The sequence below is a fragment of the Lactuca virosa genome, chromosome 9 (assembly GCF_052849685.1).
Source record: "Lactuca virosa cultivar CGN04683 chromosome 9, Lactuca_virosa_CGN04683_v6, whole genome shotgun sequence".
NCBI classification, from domain to species: domain Eukaryota; kingdom Viridiplantae; phylum Streptophyta; class Magnoliopsida; order Asterales; family Asteraceae; genus Lactuca; species Lactuca virosa.
Genome location: NC_136434.1, coordinates 21198747 through 21216537, shown reverse-complemented (window position 1 = coordinate 21216537; position 17791 = coordinate 21198747).

Below are 17791 nucleotides of genomic sequence, written 5' to 3'. Positions count from 1 at the left end.
TTTCCCCCATGATCCATGGGTTTTAACCTCCATGGAGCATCCATGGAGCACCCAATGGGTCCTAGCCCAACCTAGTGAATCATGAACCATAAGCCCACTATACAAGAATGAATGATTTATAAATCAATCCCTATATATTTAATTAGTCTCTTTTTGATCACAAAATTAATTCCAAATTAATTCTTGATCAATACTAATTAAATAATATGATTTCATATTAATATATTAGAACTTATAATATATTAACAAATCGTAAGTGTCCTTTTTCTCATTTTGTCTATCCAACAGTTGTGATGAAGATGCAACCCAAATGGACCATGCCAAGCCGGGTTAAGTACATACTAAATATAGTTATGGACTTAGACACCTTATCCAACATCCTTCTTCTCCTTCTTTGCATCGATCATGAATGTCAGGTATGATGTACATCCTTTGGACAAACACTTTATGGCTTTCATCAAGGATATGATTCCAGAATTTATTATACGTTTGTCCCCGTACACCACACATGGTTCTCTTCCAGGTGGTTTAATCACAACAATCTTCTTTTTACACTTGATGTCGGCATCGTTCGCACTAAGCCAATCCTTTCCTGAAACTATGTCGAAGCCGTTTAACTCAATGGGCATAAATTCATCGTGAAATTTATTCCCATTAAATTCAATGACGATATTCTGAATGCAATCACTAACAGGTACAAATTTTCTACTAGCTACATCTACTACTATAGCACTATCTAGATTATCTATAGGCAATGATAGTCTTCTACCAAATTTATGCGATATGAAGGAGTAATTAGCTCTGAAATTAAACAAAATATTGGCAGGAAAATCATTTACTAGAAAGGTACCTAAAGCGACATCTGGTTCCTCCTTTGCTGCTTCCAACATCATTTGGAATGCTTTCGCCTTTGGCCGTGGTAGCACATTAGGCTTTACAGCCTCCTTCCTCTTCGGGCAGTCCTTTGCAATATACCCTTATTCATTACATCCATAACACACCTTCTTGTTGGATGTACACACGTTAGCGTAATGACCAGTCCTCCTACACTTGAAATAGGTCAACTCTTCGCCGCACTTCCCAGAGTGTTTCTTCCTAGATTTCTCGCACCATTTTGCTTCATCTCCTCCTCCAAACTTCTTGGAACCATACTTTGAGTATTTTCACTTTTTGCTGGATCTTAAAGACCACCTAAACTTCCTTTTCTCTCCTATCTCTGCTCTCTCCAGACCCTTATGTCTTAACTAGGTCTCAACATTCTTAGCTGCCCACATGGCGGCTTTCAAAGTAGTTGCTTGTTTGACCATTAGACCATAGTCCGCTGGAAATCCATTAGCATGTAATTATCTTAAATACTTTATATCTATGTGTAAGATGAAAGTAAATATACACTCACTTGCTAAAGTGATGACTCGAAACTCGGACAACGCTTCGCTTTAGCACTTGGTTTTCCATATGATGTGATCTAGGTTCAATTAATAGTAATTCTTAAACTAATATTCCTTATTAATAAAGATAGCCTAGATCTATCATTAATTCCAGAGTTTACCGATCTATAACTAATAAGGGATAACCAGGTAGGATCATATCGGAGGTAGTATCCGTTTGGTATACAAAGTCTATTATTTGAAAATCCTACTTTAAACACCTCACTAATCCAGCCTATATATCATCCTCGTATATAGATCAATCAGTAATATGACATTATAACTATTGACAAATCTTATTTATAAATTCATAACAACGACTATGAATTTTAAACATAAATTACACTAGAATAAGATAGAGTGTAATTTAACTTATAGAGATTCCCTAGACTAAAGACTGGAAATTACACTGGCGGAACTTCAGGCTGATAGCTACTAGATACCAGGGTCCTAAGGACTTCTAACTTGCCAAACTATCCTAACTAGTAAGGAGAAATTTGGACCAAAGGATAGAAATTGAGAGAGTTGATTTAGAGAGGTGTGGAGAAGAATGAACTCAATACCTCTATTTATAGGTTGATCAGCGACCATACGCGTCATGCAAGGGCCATGCACGCCGTGCACAGGGTCGATGTAGCTCCTCAAATGTGCTGACATGTGGCCATCAATGTATGGGGCATCGTGGCGGCTTCTAGAAGGTCGTGCGCTAGGCGCAGACGCGTGCGACGAATTTCAAATTTTAAAATTGCGTAACTTCTTCATACGAAATCTGTTTTTACGTTCTTTATATCCACACGTAGCTATCAATGGGATATACAACTTTCTTTTAGACTCCGTCGACTAATTTTGACTTTATTTATTTTACATAGGCTTAGACTGTTAAAACCCATATAAAATGCATAACTTTGTCATCTGACGTCCGTTTTAAACCGTCTTTTTATCGTCGAGCTCCTATTAATGAGATCTTCAAATCTCTTTAGATTGTTTCGACTAACAATCAACCGATCTAAAATTTGATATTTTGGTTGTCTACTGCTATGCTGAATCTTAGAAAAAATCACAATTTCTTCTATTGAAGTCAAATTTCGACGTTCTCTATATGTACGCTATTGGTTTAACGACTAGTATGACTTTTATTTAGATTTGTAATGCTAAAAAGTAACCTAACGAAAATTTACTATTTTTTGACGCGCGTTGTCGAATCGCAAAACTTCGACAGACCATAACTTCTCTGTTATAAGTCCGATTTAAGCGTTCCTTATATCACCGGAATCTTTGTCACATCCACTTTAACTTTCGTCAAGGCTACTCGTCCTAATTATCATTCTATTTTGGACACGTATTTTATTCTTATTTTATTATGTTTTCGTAAGCACGTATACTACAAATAATCAAACATAAACCATATAATATTCAAATAATTTCCCTTTATTATATCAAACAAGTTACAATTATTGACCCTGACCATCTAATCAATGCCTAGTGAGAAACACGAACGTTACACAAATGACAAAACAATCGCGAGGTAGAGCACCACTACGTCGTGGGCCTTCCTTGGCAACATCTTAGTCTCTGTCAGAATGTCATTTTTCTTCATTAAAAGCTTAATCCTTTAAGACCAAGGCTCATATAATCGGATCTGGTACCTAATAGCTTCATAATTGTAACATCCGGATTTCCAGGCATATTGCTGTGAGGGTAGTTCTGAGATTTATGGAGCGACTCGACGAGTTATGAGTCCAACTCGTCGAGTAGAGTCGAGTATCCGCGTGAGTTTAATGAACGGACTCGACGAGTCAGAGAGTCGACTCGCCGAGTAGGTGCTGGGCAGAAAAACCCTAGATTCTCGGGGTTGGGTCCTATTTAAAGGACCTTAAGCCGCCTCACCAGCCTCCTTACTTCCAGAGAGAAACCCTAATCGCTTAGCGGCAGCTAATAGAGAGAAGAGACATAATTTTAGGCATGTTGTGACCTTTTGGAGGAAGAAGTGGAGAGCATCAAAGCTTAGATCAGAAGGGGGCTTTTGGATCCAGAGATTCTTCATAGTTTTGCTTCAGTTAGAGATAAAAAGATGCTAACTTGACCATTTATTTATGAGATATTGTTTTAGGGAGTTTTGAGGGTTTTCTCCCATCTATCTTGTGTTATGGAGTCAATTGGGCATGGCTTGAGGTTGGAACCTCAGATCTGGACTATTGGTGACCTTGTGAGTCCAAAAGCCTGAGCTTTATTGAGCTGGAGGCAAGCTTTTGTGCATCTAGCCCTTGTTGGAGCATGTATTGGCATTATGCGCCTTATATGTCGTGCATGAATGTAAAGCTCGCAGCTTTACGTGCTATTCGAGCCTTAGGAGGATAGATCTGGGGTGTGGGGTGGTAGATCTGCTTCGAATCGTCTGAATGAGGATTGAGTTTGCATGGACTCGCCGAGTCGACGAGTCGGTTAGGGTTTGTCCCGATGAGCTTGATCAAGCGATAACTCGGCGAGTTGGGGGTCAACTCGACGAGTTAAGCTGGATCTTCACGAGACTTCTGAGGAAAAGAGTGGACTCGACGAGTCACATAGGTGCACTCCGCGAGTCGAGTCAAACATGGACTGTTGACTCGAGTTGACTTCTGTTGACTTTAGGGTTTGGTCAAACATGAGTAATGGAGACCATGGAAGGGTAAAATGGTCTTTTACCCACTTCAAGAGTTATAAAGAGGAAGAACAACCTTTGGTTTACTTAGAGTCGAGAATCGAGTATTTATTAAGATATTTACCCTATGTGTTAGGCGGTGGCTAGTTCGAGATTCGAGTTCAAGGATAATTGCTTGCTTGCTTGCAAGGTGAGTCTTCTCACTATACATGCCTAGAGTGGTAACCAGAGTTGTGTGATAGAGTATCTTATATGTTATTTGTGCATTGTGATATACTGCATTATTTCTATGTGATTATTGCTATGTATTATTCAGAGTTTACAGAGTTAGGACCAGAGGGTCCATAGAGTTAGGACCAGAGGGTCCACAGAGTTAGGACCGGAGGGTCCATCAGAGTTGTGGGACTGGAGGGTCCCACTGAGACACATTGACTAGAGGGTCTTACAGAGTTATAGCCTTGAGTGGCTAATATGTTGTATGTGGTATTTTGGGGAACTCACTAAGCTTCGTGCTTACCGTGTTATGTGTTATGTGTTTCAGGTTTTCTCAGGACCGCGGGAAGGCACCGACTTGATTGTACACACCAGTGAAAGAGTTATGTTTTGAAGATCCTGGATTTTAATCAAACAATTATGGAGTTGCGATTTGTAAATTAAATAAATGAGATTTTTGTGAAATATGTTCGTGCTCCAACTTTTGCACTTCGCCCCTTGGGCAGTACTCCACGAGCATGAGCTCCTTCAGTCTCTCCCAATCCATGACATTAGCCAATGGCAAGGTTAGGGTTTTGACTTGACCATTCCACCAGGTCAAGGCTCTGTCGGTGAAGGTGCAGGCGGCGAACTTCACCTTGTTTGCTTCAGAACAACCGCAAATTTCAAAGATGGATTCGATCTTCTCGAACCATCGAGTCAGGGTGATGACACCTCCATTTCCGTCGAAGGACTTGGGTTTCGCAGTCATGAAGTCCTTGTAGGAACACTCTTTTTGATGTCCCTGACTTCCATCTTGTCTCTGGGGGTCGGTTCCACCTCCAGTTCCACCAGCGTTCACTTGTGCCATTGCTGCAGTCACGGCGGCGGTAACTGCAGCCTGAAACATGATAGGGTCGAACTGAGGAGGTGGTGGTGGTGGCGGAGTGTCGTCGTTCCTTCTGATGGGTCTTGGTCGAGGAGGCATCTTGTTCTAGAAACAATCAGGAAGAAGAGGATGGTAAGTCCTCGAGATATAAAAACAAGATATATCTCATCCTGATAATGAAAGTATTCTACCGAGCGATAAACACAGAAAGGTTACTAATACAAGTAAGTTATCGCTTAAGGGAGAAGAGGTAGCAACACTTAGAGTGAATCTGTATACTGAGTTTGGTTCTAGCGAAAATACTCCTATAGTATTTTATGTGAGATGATTTTGGTAAGTTTTAGGCCAGCTGTAGCACCACAGTCACTCCCAAACACATGTTGGTCATGTCTCGACTGAATATAGTTGATCAGGCTATATTCACTCTAGACATGATTACATAACTGCCCAGGTTTAACCGCAGTGTTCCAGCATCCAAATACTTTTGTTCTTTTCTACTAGCGACACGAATTTTGTTATGTATGCATGCTCGTATACTTTTTATAAAAATACTTTATATTTTGAAAGTATACTTTTAGCGTAGAGCACTTAGGCCCCTTACTGTTTATAGTTGTATACCACGTAAGGTTCGGTATACTAGTTCGCTATAAACAAGGGCTCTGATACCAATCTGTCACACCCTGAAACCGATGGCGGAAACGTTCCGGGGCGGAGGACGTCATGTGTAGCATCACAACCAATGAATAATAGCAATCATAGCAACACAACCAGTACAGTGCATACTAAAATAAAAATGTTTACATCAGTTCTGAAACTTGTTTGAATTACATCATATAACTTGTATGAATATAAACATTAAACTCTTATTGCTTCAACTCTTCAAAAATCCAGCAGGTACCTGTCTACTGATTTCCTGAGAATACAAGCAGTTTAAAAGAGTATCAACATAAAGCTGGTGAGTTCATAAGCGGTGGTTTGTAGTGAAAATCGTTGATGAGTTCGGAAAATATTTGTATAGTTTCAAGAAAATCTGATATTTTCCTTAGCGAAAATGTAGTGTTACCAGTTCTGTAATAAACCATGAATATCTGTATGTTTCCAAGAAAATCCGATATTTTCTTTAGTGAAAAGGTAGCGTTATCGATTTCGTATAAAACCATGAATGTTCGTTACTGAAAACTGTAGTGATAAGCGAATATACTACCTCATGAGACTAGCTAAAGCTAATTATGAAGTATATTTTGAATGCTTAGCCATAGCGTAAATGGTTTTGTTTGAAAACCGTGGTCTGGCTAGTATACGTAGTGTGTTTTAGTTCTATTTAGTAAAAATAAAACCATTGAAGAGTGTCAGATTTGTAAACTAAAGGTGATTTATACATAATGTGAGTCGTATAACCATGCTTGATATGACTAGTGACCTTTCCAACGTTCTTCAGGCGTCGAGTTAAATGACATTTGTACATCTCAGGCGTGCCCGCCTAACTGTAGCTAGCAGTCCAGATGTGGGATTGTCAGTCCCGAATATATCTATTCACAAATCTCACGCTCTCCCTCCAGGAGACTCTGGTTATACAGTGGTAGGATTTATCCCTGTACACCTAAGGGTACAGTAGTGAAGTAGCGCCTCACAGTATCGTACAATCTAGTTTACATGTAGTGTAGTAGCATTTTACCGTGGTGAAAATCCGTATGTATACCGTATATAATGATAATTACAGTTATGAAAAACCATGATAAAGTGGTGATGTAACTGTAAACTAATTTTGTCTTCGTGCATATGTTTAATAGTGAAAGTTTATGTACTCGTGATGTTTAGAAAATCCCAAACTATATCGATTATAGTTTACATGAATAGTGAATAGCGTGTCCGAAAAACTATGCAAATTTTTGTGAAAACGTCCCTTATGCTCAACACAGTACAAAAGGGTTAAAGTATGAGATTTGCATAAGTTTTGAAAACATTTATGTTTAGCTTGTATTCCCCCCCCTGAAAACATTGAAAATATGGAAAAATGTAGGGGTATGAACTCACAGTTGTTGCGTGAAATCGTTGACTGAAAATGAAGATCCTCGAGTTGTTGCACGCGACACTTAACGGAATCCTATTATCAAATAAATACGTATATGTATCTAAATTAGCGATTTCGTTTGATAACGTGTTAGAGATACACTTGAATTCGGTTGAGGAATGTTGCCGGGACTTGATCGAATCGAAGAAGATGAGTTTTCAGCCAAAAACACCACTTAAAAGGTGTTTACGGTCGAAGAGGAGTTTACGGTTCTTGAAGGCTTGGACCGTAAACTCAAGAACAGAGTTTACGGTTTCTGAAGTTTGGACCGTAAACTCAAGAACAGAGTTTACGGTTTCTGAAGGTTCGGACCGTAAACTCAAGAACAGAGTTTACGGTTTCTGAAGGTTGACCGTAAACTCAAGAACACTAGAGTTGGGTGCTGATTTCGAAGAGGTGAGTGCCCTGAGACGTTCCAAAGCGACCCAAACGTGGTTTCTCGATGATTTCCAAAGTTTGAAGGCGTTTTGAGTGTTTACGGTTAAGGTTCTTAGAGAGAGAAGGAGATAGTTTTTGGCCAGAAATGTTCTAATGAAGGTGGGGGTATCGTATTTATAGGGGTGTTGTGGGGGGCCCACTCTTCACTGACCGTAAACAGGTTTACGGTCGTAAACGAGTTTACGGTCGTAATCTCATTTAGACCGAAAATGCTCGATTTTTTTTCGAAATAATCGGGTTTCCGTACGATTTTGGTTATGACTCGTAAATAATTTAATTAAATATAACTAGATTATTTTCTAAACCAAAAAGTTTGATGGAAAAGTTAACGAATTTGAAATTTTATTAATGGAAATCACAAAACGGAAACGGGAAAAGTTTCGGGTTGTCACAATAACCTAGAGTGGTTTTACATGTTGGTAGAGATTATTCGATGCCCGAATGCTGATTGTTTCATGCTTTGTGGAACTCTTGATGATGAGAGTCAGCTACTAAGTGAATATGACGATATTCAGGAAGTAGATGACTGGCATCATAAGGAGTTCTTCAGCAGCTGATGGCGGAGAAGTGTGAGAAACTAGGAAGATCCTAGGAGAGGGTGACCCTAGTCAGATGAGTACGATGACAGAGTAGAGCATTTCGTAGAGGAGCGAACACGCGTGACGGGATTGGTGATCGAGAAGATTGAGCAGCTACTTAGGAACTCGGGGATGGTCTGTGTAGAAAGTATGGGTAGATGTGGCAGGTAGTATGGGTCTGTACTACTGAAAGCAGAGGACACATACTCAATACAGGGAGCATTATGGAGGTTTTAAGTAGCAGATTGGAAGGTGATGTCATGGTTCGAGTACCATGATTTGTAGCAAATTGAGAAGAGAAGACATGGTTCGAGTACCATGATTAGTGGCGGATTGAGAAGAGAGAACATGGTTCGAGTACCATGATTGTAGTAGATTGAAAAGAGATAACATGGTTCGGGTACCATGATTCATAGCAGATCAAGAGGTGGCCACATGGTTCGAGTGCCATGACTCATGGCGGTTAGTGCTTCTGGGTTACCAGTTATTCCGTTGTGATTGGTTAGACTGAGATCAGATGTGAAAGAGTGTGGGGCCATAGGTCCATGTTGAACGAGTTTCAATGGAGCATGCCTAGAGGGGGAAAAACGAGTTAGTTCCCGAGGGATTTTTGGTGGGATGCCAGTTGGAGTCGCAAGACTCAGGGAGGAGTAGAAGATGCTGATTTATGGAGGATTACGGCCTGAATTGAGCAATCGGCTGATAAAGGAGATGTCACTTTCTGCGACCAGAGTTGTGTTATTTCGGTTTCCTGTGATGGGCAGCAGAGATATTGAGCTTCCGGTTTCAGATTTGGAGGTAAACCCTGTGGGGTAGCATGTGGTTGTGATCTTTTCACCAGAGTATTTGAGCAACATGTCTACTGCGAAGTGTGTCCCATTCCATGAGAGAGTTATTAGTGGGGACTGAGAGGTAGGAGAACAAGGAAGTACCTTTCTGGGTGAGGCATACTTTTTGGCAGCAGTTCCAGGAGATTTCGAGGTGTATACCGGGGATGTGGCCCTCGTTGCTTATGTTGTGCATCGGTTGTGAGAGCGGAGTCTCCTGTTTCTATGATAACCCACACGATGGGACGTTGGGGGAAGGATTGAAGACAAGAGGTGTGATAGTGGATTATTTACAGATTGAGAGACGGGACTAATTAGGGACAAATGGGATATCCGACGGTGTGTTGGTCTGAGATTTTGAGATGGCTGGAGGCAGTCACGTGAGGAGGTTTATGAGATTGATGGATTTCGGGATAATTGGAGTTATGTGGTTATTATCCGGAAGTTCATCGAGCGCGGTGTGGTATATCCCATGAGGCGGAATCGGTGCATCTGGCGAGCCAGTCTGTGGAGTAGACTGCGATATACCAAATGGTGATGGTTCGAACCCTAAGTGGGGGAGAACTGGATTATTTACTGAGAGAATCAGATAATTGTTATAGTGCGGTTAGAGAGTTGGATATGGAGACCTGGGGTATGGATACATGAGACCAGGGTTATGGGTGGTCGAGGCGAGGTGCAGAACGAGATAATGCATGTTGTACGTGTTCAGGAAGGGATGAGTATCTCCACGACAGGCGGCCATTGGTCAGAGACCTTCTGGTGATTAGGGATTCTTCAAGGTTGTAATGGTAAATTCGAGGTGGTGGGCTCGTAAGGATAGTTTCGACGGTGGAGAATTTCCAGTTCGATGTGTGGGTCGTTATGTTCACTTTGGGAAGGGCAACAGTTGTTGGCAGTCAACTTCAGAGTCGGTATTAGTATTCTCGCATGGGTTTGAGCCATAGAGGATGGGGTTTTGGATGGTCGTCAACGTGTACTTGACATTGACTATTCCTCCGTGTTTAAAGTTATGAGTTGGAGTATTTCGAGGTTGCGAGCTGTGCTAGTAGAAGATAAGTGGATGAGGGAAGACGTCGTAAGGTTCTGTGATGATGTACCGAGGTATCCGAGTATGATGTCCTAAATTTCGGATCATTTTGAGACTTGAGTTATGAGATGGCGAGTGGTGTATCAGGTGTCTATGGTTCCGGTGGGAGCCCTTTCAGCTAATTGACATCAAGCGGGATTATTTGAGAATGTGAATTGAAGCGAGAAAAAGTGTTTTTGTCGACGGCGGTCGTCAGGAGTAGTGATGCTTAGCTTGGGTGGGTGTGTGCACCTATCTATGTTGGGTCGCGAAGCATGAGTTAGTGAACGCAGTGAGATAATAACCTGATGATGAGATTGTGGGGCGAAAAGAGAGGGTGTTGTGATACTGCGGGGAGCCGTAGTACTCACTAGTCAGTGAGAGGGTGTTGTGATACTGCGGGGAGCCGTAGTCTCACTAGTCAGTGAGAGGGTGTTGTGATACTGCGGGGAGCCGTAGTGCTCACTAGTCAGAGAGAGGGTGTTGTGATACTGCGGGAAGCCGTAGTACTCACTAGTCAGAGAGAGGGTGTTGTGATACTGCGGGGAGCCGTAGTACTCACCAGCCATTGAGGGAGTGTTGTGATACTTCGGGGAGTCGTAGTACTCACCAGTCAGTGGGGGAGTGTTGTGATACTGCGGGGAGCCGTAGTACTCACCAGCTATTGGGGGAGTGTTGTGATATTGCGGGGAGCCGTAGTACTCACCAGTCATTGGGGGAGTGTTGTGATACTGCAGGGAGCCGTAGTATTCACTAGTCAGCGAGAGAGTGTCGTGGTGCTACGGGGAGCCGTATTGTTCGCTAGTCAACGCATGACGCAGAAGAGTTTTTAGGCTTGGGTAGCCTTAATCTTTGAGTTCGGAAACCTGGTGGTCGGACCAGGGGCGAGACTGGGGTCTCCATATTTTTCGGGAATCGTTATATTCTGAGTTAAGTTGTGGTTATCGCAATAGAAAGGAATTGGAGAAGTGATGTACGCTTGGGTTGCGGGTCATGGGTCATGAGTTGAGTACTTCTTTGGGACGAGTGGTTCAAATTCTGTGTCAGACCAGACTCTCGAGTTTGAGTTTGGCTTTGGTGGTGTATTGAGTAGGCGAATGAGATTCCGGATTCAAAGATGGGTTTCATTTTGAGGGGTATTGTGTGTCATCTGATGTCTTAGACCTGAGTGGGTCAGTTCGTTGGTATGGGAAGGACCGAGAAACGCTTGGAACTAATGAGTAGTTGACGACAGAGGTCGAGGGTGAGACGATTTCCGTGGGGATTGTAGTATTCGCTTGGGGTAAAGCGGACTTCGTGACTTATGTGTCACAATGGGCTGAGATAGTTGTTGTGAGAAGGAAGTCAGTGAGACGTTTTGGGGCATGCAAAGGGTAACCTTTGGAGGTTCATCTGTGGGGTCGGGGTTGACCTAGTGCTCAATGTTGAGAGGGATATCTAAAAAGGAGCTGGGGATTATGATTGTTAGATGTCAGAGGATACTTCTGAGTAAGTATGATCATTTTTGTGTCTGAGGACAGGGTGTTGAGAGTTCATTGTTCAGATGGGTTTCGATTGCAGTACAGTGGATGTGTCTCTGGTGTAATGTGACCATTTCGTTCCTTAGAGTATGATATGGATCGTTTAGTATGTCTGGTATGAGTGATCGGTAGCCAATTTTTGGGTTTTGGGCTTGTTTTTATCAGTCGCAACGAGAGAATTAGAGGGTCAGAGAGTTATCAGGGTTTGTTATTCGAGGAGCGAATAACATGGTGATAGGTTGAGAAGGCGGTCTGGCAGTGAGACAGGCCACTAGATTTTCCAGATTATGGAAAGTCAGAAGGGGTATCGTAGCGGCAGAAGGGTATGTCCTCCTCCGGGTTTGGGAGTTCCTGTTTGGTTTCAGATGTCCGTGGAAGAAGTTAGCCGTGTGGGATGAGATCCTTTCGATGGTATCTTTTGGGTTTTTGGGTAATATCTTTGTGTTGTGGAAGAGCGATTCCGGGGGCGAAATCTAATTGAAGTGGGGGAGAATTGTAACATCCGGATTTCCATGCATATTGATGTGAGGGTAGTTTTGAGATTTATGGAGTGACTCGACGAGTTGTGAGTCCAACTCGTCGAGCAGAGTTGAGTATCCGCGTGAGTTTAATGAATGGACTCGACGAGTTAGAGAGTCGACTCGCCGAGTAGGTGCTGGGCAGAAAAACCCTAGATTCTCGGGGTTGGGTCCTATTTAAAGGACCTTAAGCCGCCTCACCAGCCTCCTTACTTCCAGAGAGAAACCCTAATCGCTTAGAGGAAGCTAAAAGAGAGAAGAAACATAATTTTGGGCATGTTGTGACCTTTTGGAGGAAGAAGTGGAGAGCATCAAAGCTTAGATCAGAAGGGGGCTTTTGGATCCAGAGATTCTTCAGAGTTTTGCTTCAGTTGGAGGTAAAAAGATGCTAACTTGACCATTTATTTATGAGATATTGTTTTAGGGAGTTTTGAGGGTTTTCTCCCATCTATCTTGTGTCATGGAGTCAATTGGGCATGGTTTGAGGTTGGAACCTCAGATCTGGACTATTGGTGACCTTGTGAGTCCAAAGGCATGAGCTTTATTGAGCTGGAGGCAAGCTTTTGTGCATCTAGCCCTTGTTGGAGCATGCATTGGCATTATGAGCCTTATATGTCGTGCATGAATGTAAAGCTCGCAACTTTACATGCTATTCGAGCCTTAAGAGGATAGATCTGGGGTGTGGGGTGGTAGATCTGCTTAGAATCGTCTGAATGAGGATTGAGTTTGCATGGACTCGCCGAGTCGATGAGCCGACTTGACGAGTCAGTTAGGGTTTGTCCCGATGAGCTTGATCAAGCGATAACTCGGCGAATTGGGGGTCAACTCGACGAGTTAAGCTGGACCTTCACGAGACTTCTGAGGAAAAGAGTGGACTCGACGAGTCACATAGGTGCACTCGGCGAGTCGGGTCAAACATGGACTGTTGACTCGAGTTGACTTCTGTTGACTTTAGGGTTTGGTCAAACATGAGTAATGGAGACCATGGAAGGGTAAAATGGTCTTTTACCCACTTCAAAAGTTAGAAAGAGGAAGAACAACCTTTGGTTTACTTAGAGTCGAGAATCGAGTATTTATTGAGATATTTACCCTATGTGTTAGGCGGTGGCTAGTTCGAGATTCGAGTTCAAGGATAATTGCCTGCTTGCTTGCAAGGTGAGTCTTCTCACTATACATGCCTAGAGTGGTAACCAGAGTTGTGTGATAGAGTATCTTATATGTTATTTGTGCACTGTGATATACTGCATTATTTCTATGTGATTATTGTTATGTATTATTCAGAGTTTACAGAGTTAGGACCAGAGGGTCCACAGAGTTAGGACCAGAGGGTCCACAGAGTTAGGACCGGAGGGTCCATCAGAGTTGTGGGAATGGAGGGTCCCACTGAGACACATTGACCAGAGGGTCTTACAGAGTTATAGCATCGAGTGGCTAATATGTTGTATGTGGTATTTTGGGGAACTCACTAAGCTTCGTGCTTACCGTGTTATGTGTTATGTGTTTCAGGTTTTCTCAGGATCGCGGGAAGGCACCGGCTTGATTGTACACACCAGTGCTTATACCTTTTTGCGTAAGGTACAAAAATGGTCACATAATGGATGGAATTTATAAGCAATGATTTAAACGATAGAATAAAGCAATAAGTAAATGATTGATTAAATGAAGTAGATTCAAGATTTGTAAGGTCTCCAACTCTATGCAAGAGAATTTAGCAATGTGATTCCAAGGGTGAAATGATTTCTACTCAATTCCACCTAAGTTGGTACTTGAAAGTGTTAACAAGTTCTAACACTTCCCATTCACCAAGTTGTCAAATTCAAAACAAGCTCTTTGAAAATAACCTAACCTTCTAATTTAAGTCTAAACAAGCTCTTAGATAGAAATCAAAAGGTTGTAATAAGATTTATGTGAATGTTCCCAACAACACCCAATACTCCTCACAAGCTCGGGAGTGTAAGAGTATGTGAATAAGATTTACACTAAATTCATTCAATGGAAATCAATTTAGTGTTTGTTACTTAGTCCAATTCACAAAACAATTACGGATTTTGCAATTAGATAACTTGAATGACCTAACCCTAATTCAAATGGCCAATAAGAGTCACAATTAGAATTAAACATTCAATTGAAACAAAATCAAATTCACTAGGTAGGAATTGGAAGCAAACATCAAATCACATGATTGAAATCACAACTAAAAAGTCAAGACATGAAGTTGGAGAAACTAGGGTTCTAGCCACTCATGACTAGAACAAGATCACAAATCTAGAAAATGAAATTAAAGTTCTTACAACGTGAAATCAAATGTTCCCAAGTGTTAACCAACTCCAAAATCCTCAAGAAAATCGCCTTCTCTGCTCCAAAAGCCGACCCCCCCTTAAAAAATTGGTTCCCCCCTTTAAAAATGGTGAAAAACTGCTTTAAAACCCGCATTTACGTTTACACGGCCCGCGTAAATTAACATTGTCGTTTATGCGCCCGCGTAAACGCAAAAATACACTGCGCAGAAATCTACGTTTACACGGGCGTGTAAACGCAAGGCTTCCATTTACACGACCGTGTAAATCTCTATAAAGCCAAAATCTTCATTTCTTTGATATCTTGCTCCTCGGTGCTCCGCAAGTCTCGAAATTTTGTCCGCAACTCTTATTTACCTCCTCCAACAATATCCTACCTCCAAAAGTCCCTGAAATATCACAAAAATGTGTGAATGAAATTGCCTCATGAAAAATCCCGAAAAACATGCAAAATGCATGAGTTTAAACCTAAATGCAATGCACTTTTATGGAGTAAAACTACAAAATGGATGCATGAAAATGCATCTAACAAGTTGCGATTTGTAAATTAAATAAATGAGATTTTTGTGAAATATGTTATGAGAAATATGCGATTTTAAATGAAAAATTTATTTGAAAGTTTATGGTGTTACAATAATGGATAAAGTTTCCAACTTTATCCGTTAGGATGGTCCAAACAACCAAGATCTAGACTTTAAGTCACAAAGGGACCAAAAATGCATCTTTCTTAACTTAATCCATTAAGTCGAAGTCTCTAACATTTAGATCTGAATCAACATGATGTTTAGATTGATAAATTTTCCAACTTTATCCATAATAATGCCACAAACTTTCAAGATCTAAACATGAACATCAAAAGGGCTCAAAATACAACCTACTTTGCATGGCCAAGAGAACAAGCTCCAAGATGCCAACTTTCTTAATATAAATGGTCAAAATAGCAACTCTAGATGCTTAGAAGGAGATGGAGTCATTACCACTCTAAGCTTACCACCAAAATTGGACAAAAAACAAAAAAATGAACCCATAGCTAGATCTATCATATGAGAAGGAAAGGTTGAAGCTTTTTACTTACAAATATCCAAAAAAAGGTATGAACTTTATGGATCCTAGCTTGAAACAACATCCCTTGAAACCAACTAGACTTTCTTGATCACCAATCTTCATCAAATCACCACCAAAATGCACCAAAAAATGGATCAAGGAGAGAGGATAAGTTCATTTTACTCAAAGGAGGTTAGGGTTTCACTCAATGAATGATCTAGTGGTGTTGGAGGTTGAAAAGGATCAAATCTTAAGAGTTAATGGATTTTATATACCTTAAAACCCAAAAAACGCGCAACCCACTCGGCCGGGGGAGCCCTGTGCTTTTAAAGGGCGCTCCGCGCTTTCCGATAAATTCCTGATTTTCCGGTTTTCAACTTCAGCTTCAAACGATCATAACTTTTTTGTTCTAACTATGCCTTTATTGATCTTTATATGCACAGATGGTATTGGCAAGCCCCATGATTCTATCTACTTACTTTTGGCTTAAAGCATACATAAAACAATTTATTAATACACACAAAAGTATAGAATATTACTTTTCCCATGTTACCCCTTTGACTTTAACGCACAATTCAAGGGCTTAAATCACTTAACCAACATTGTCAACACCTAATAAGATCTAAACTTTATTCCTTTGAAGCCCAAGACCTTTACCCGGTCAAATCACGATCCACTATCCTGAAATCAGGAACATTCGAAACTGGATGTTACAGAACAAGATAAATGTTATGTCACAAAAACAACTAATAACCTCTATAAAAAAATGAATAGTCGGGTAAATCTGAAAAACAACTGAAAATATAAGAATTTTTCTACATATAAACAAAATATAAAGTTTCTTTCTGAATGTTGGCTAATAAATGATTGTGTTTTTATTTATTTCTCCATACATAACTAAATATTTTAGTTTGTATTTTTTTATCTAAAAAAAAAAATTATAAAAACATCAATTTCTTGCTTTTAAATTTTTACATGATGTAATTTTAAGATTTATTTTTATTTATCTTATATAAATATATTTATTTTTACAAAAAATATGATGTTTTATTATTAAAAAAATATGTTATTAATAATAATATGCTGTTATTTTATTTAAGAAAATATAAGTATGCAATTTTGAGTTAAAGATAAAAATATGTTTTAGTTTTGATTTTATAAAATATAAGCACGATAAATTTTACATTGGTTCAATATAAAACTTTGATATTTAGCTTTAAAAATTATTTAGTTTTATCAAATTATGAATATGTTCTTTAATAAGACATAAATGTTTCAAAGCAAAATTAAAAAATGTTTGTTAGCTAATAATTAACTAGGTTGCTACACATGCTAAGATAATTAACCATATGATTAATATGACATGAACTTCGTTCAATTCATTTTATTTAATGGTTAATTATTTTAGCATGTGTAGCAACATAGTTAATTATTGACTAACACATGTTTTTTAATTTTGCTTTGAAAAGTTTATGTATTTACCAAGGAATATATTTAAAATTTAATAAAACTAAATAATTTTTTAAAATAAAATATCAAAAGTTCATACGATATAAAATTTACAGTACTTATATTATAAAATCAAAACCGAAATATATTTTTATCTTTAACTCAAAAATTCATATTTATATTTTTAAATAAAATAGCACATAATATTATTTCTATAATATTTTTTTTATAATAACACATCATATTTTCTCATAAAAATAAATATATTTATATAAGAAAAATGAAGATAAATCTTAAAAATCACATCATACAAAAATTAAAAAGTAATAAAATAATGTTTTTATACTTTAATTTTTTTTAGATAAAAAATATAAAACGTCAATATTTAATTATGTTTTATAGTTTGATTATTTTAGATAAAGTCTAGACAACAAAAATTATATATATATATATATATATATATATATATATTTTGCATGATGATTATAATTTATAAGTTTTAATTTTTTATTAATATAAATTTTACATTTCATGTAAAAACAAATATATTTCATAAAAAGATTTCATGGAAAACAATGTTGTAAAAAATTAATGTATAAAATCCTAACTTTTAAAAATTATATAATAAAAAAGTTTTCAAAATTTTTAAAAAAATATCAAGTTTAACAAAATGACAAAAATAATCTTTATCTAAAATAATTTCGACTTAATGTATTTATCGCATTGATATTCATGATAAATACCATTTATATGCAAAGCTCCGTAGACGTTATCATCTTAAAAAAAAGGTTTCATAAAAACTATTTTAAAGACAAACATAAAAGCTTAAGAACG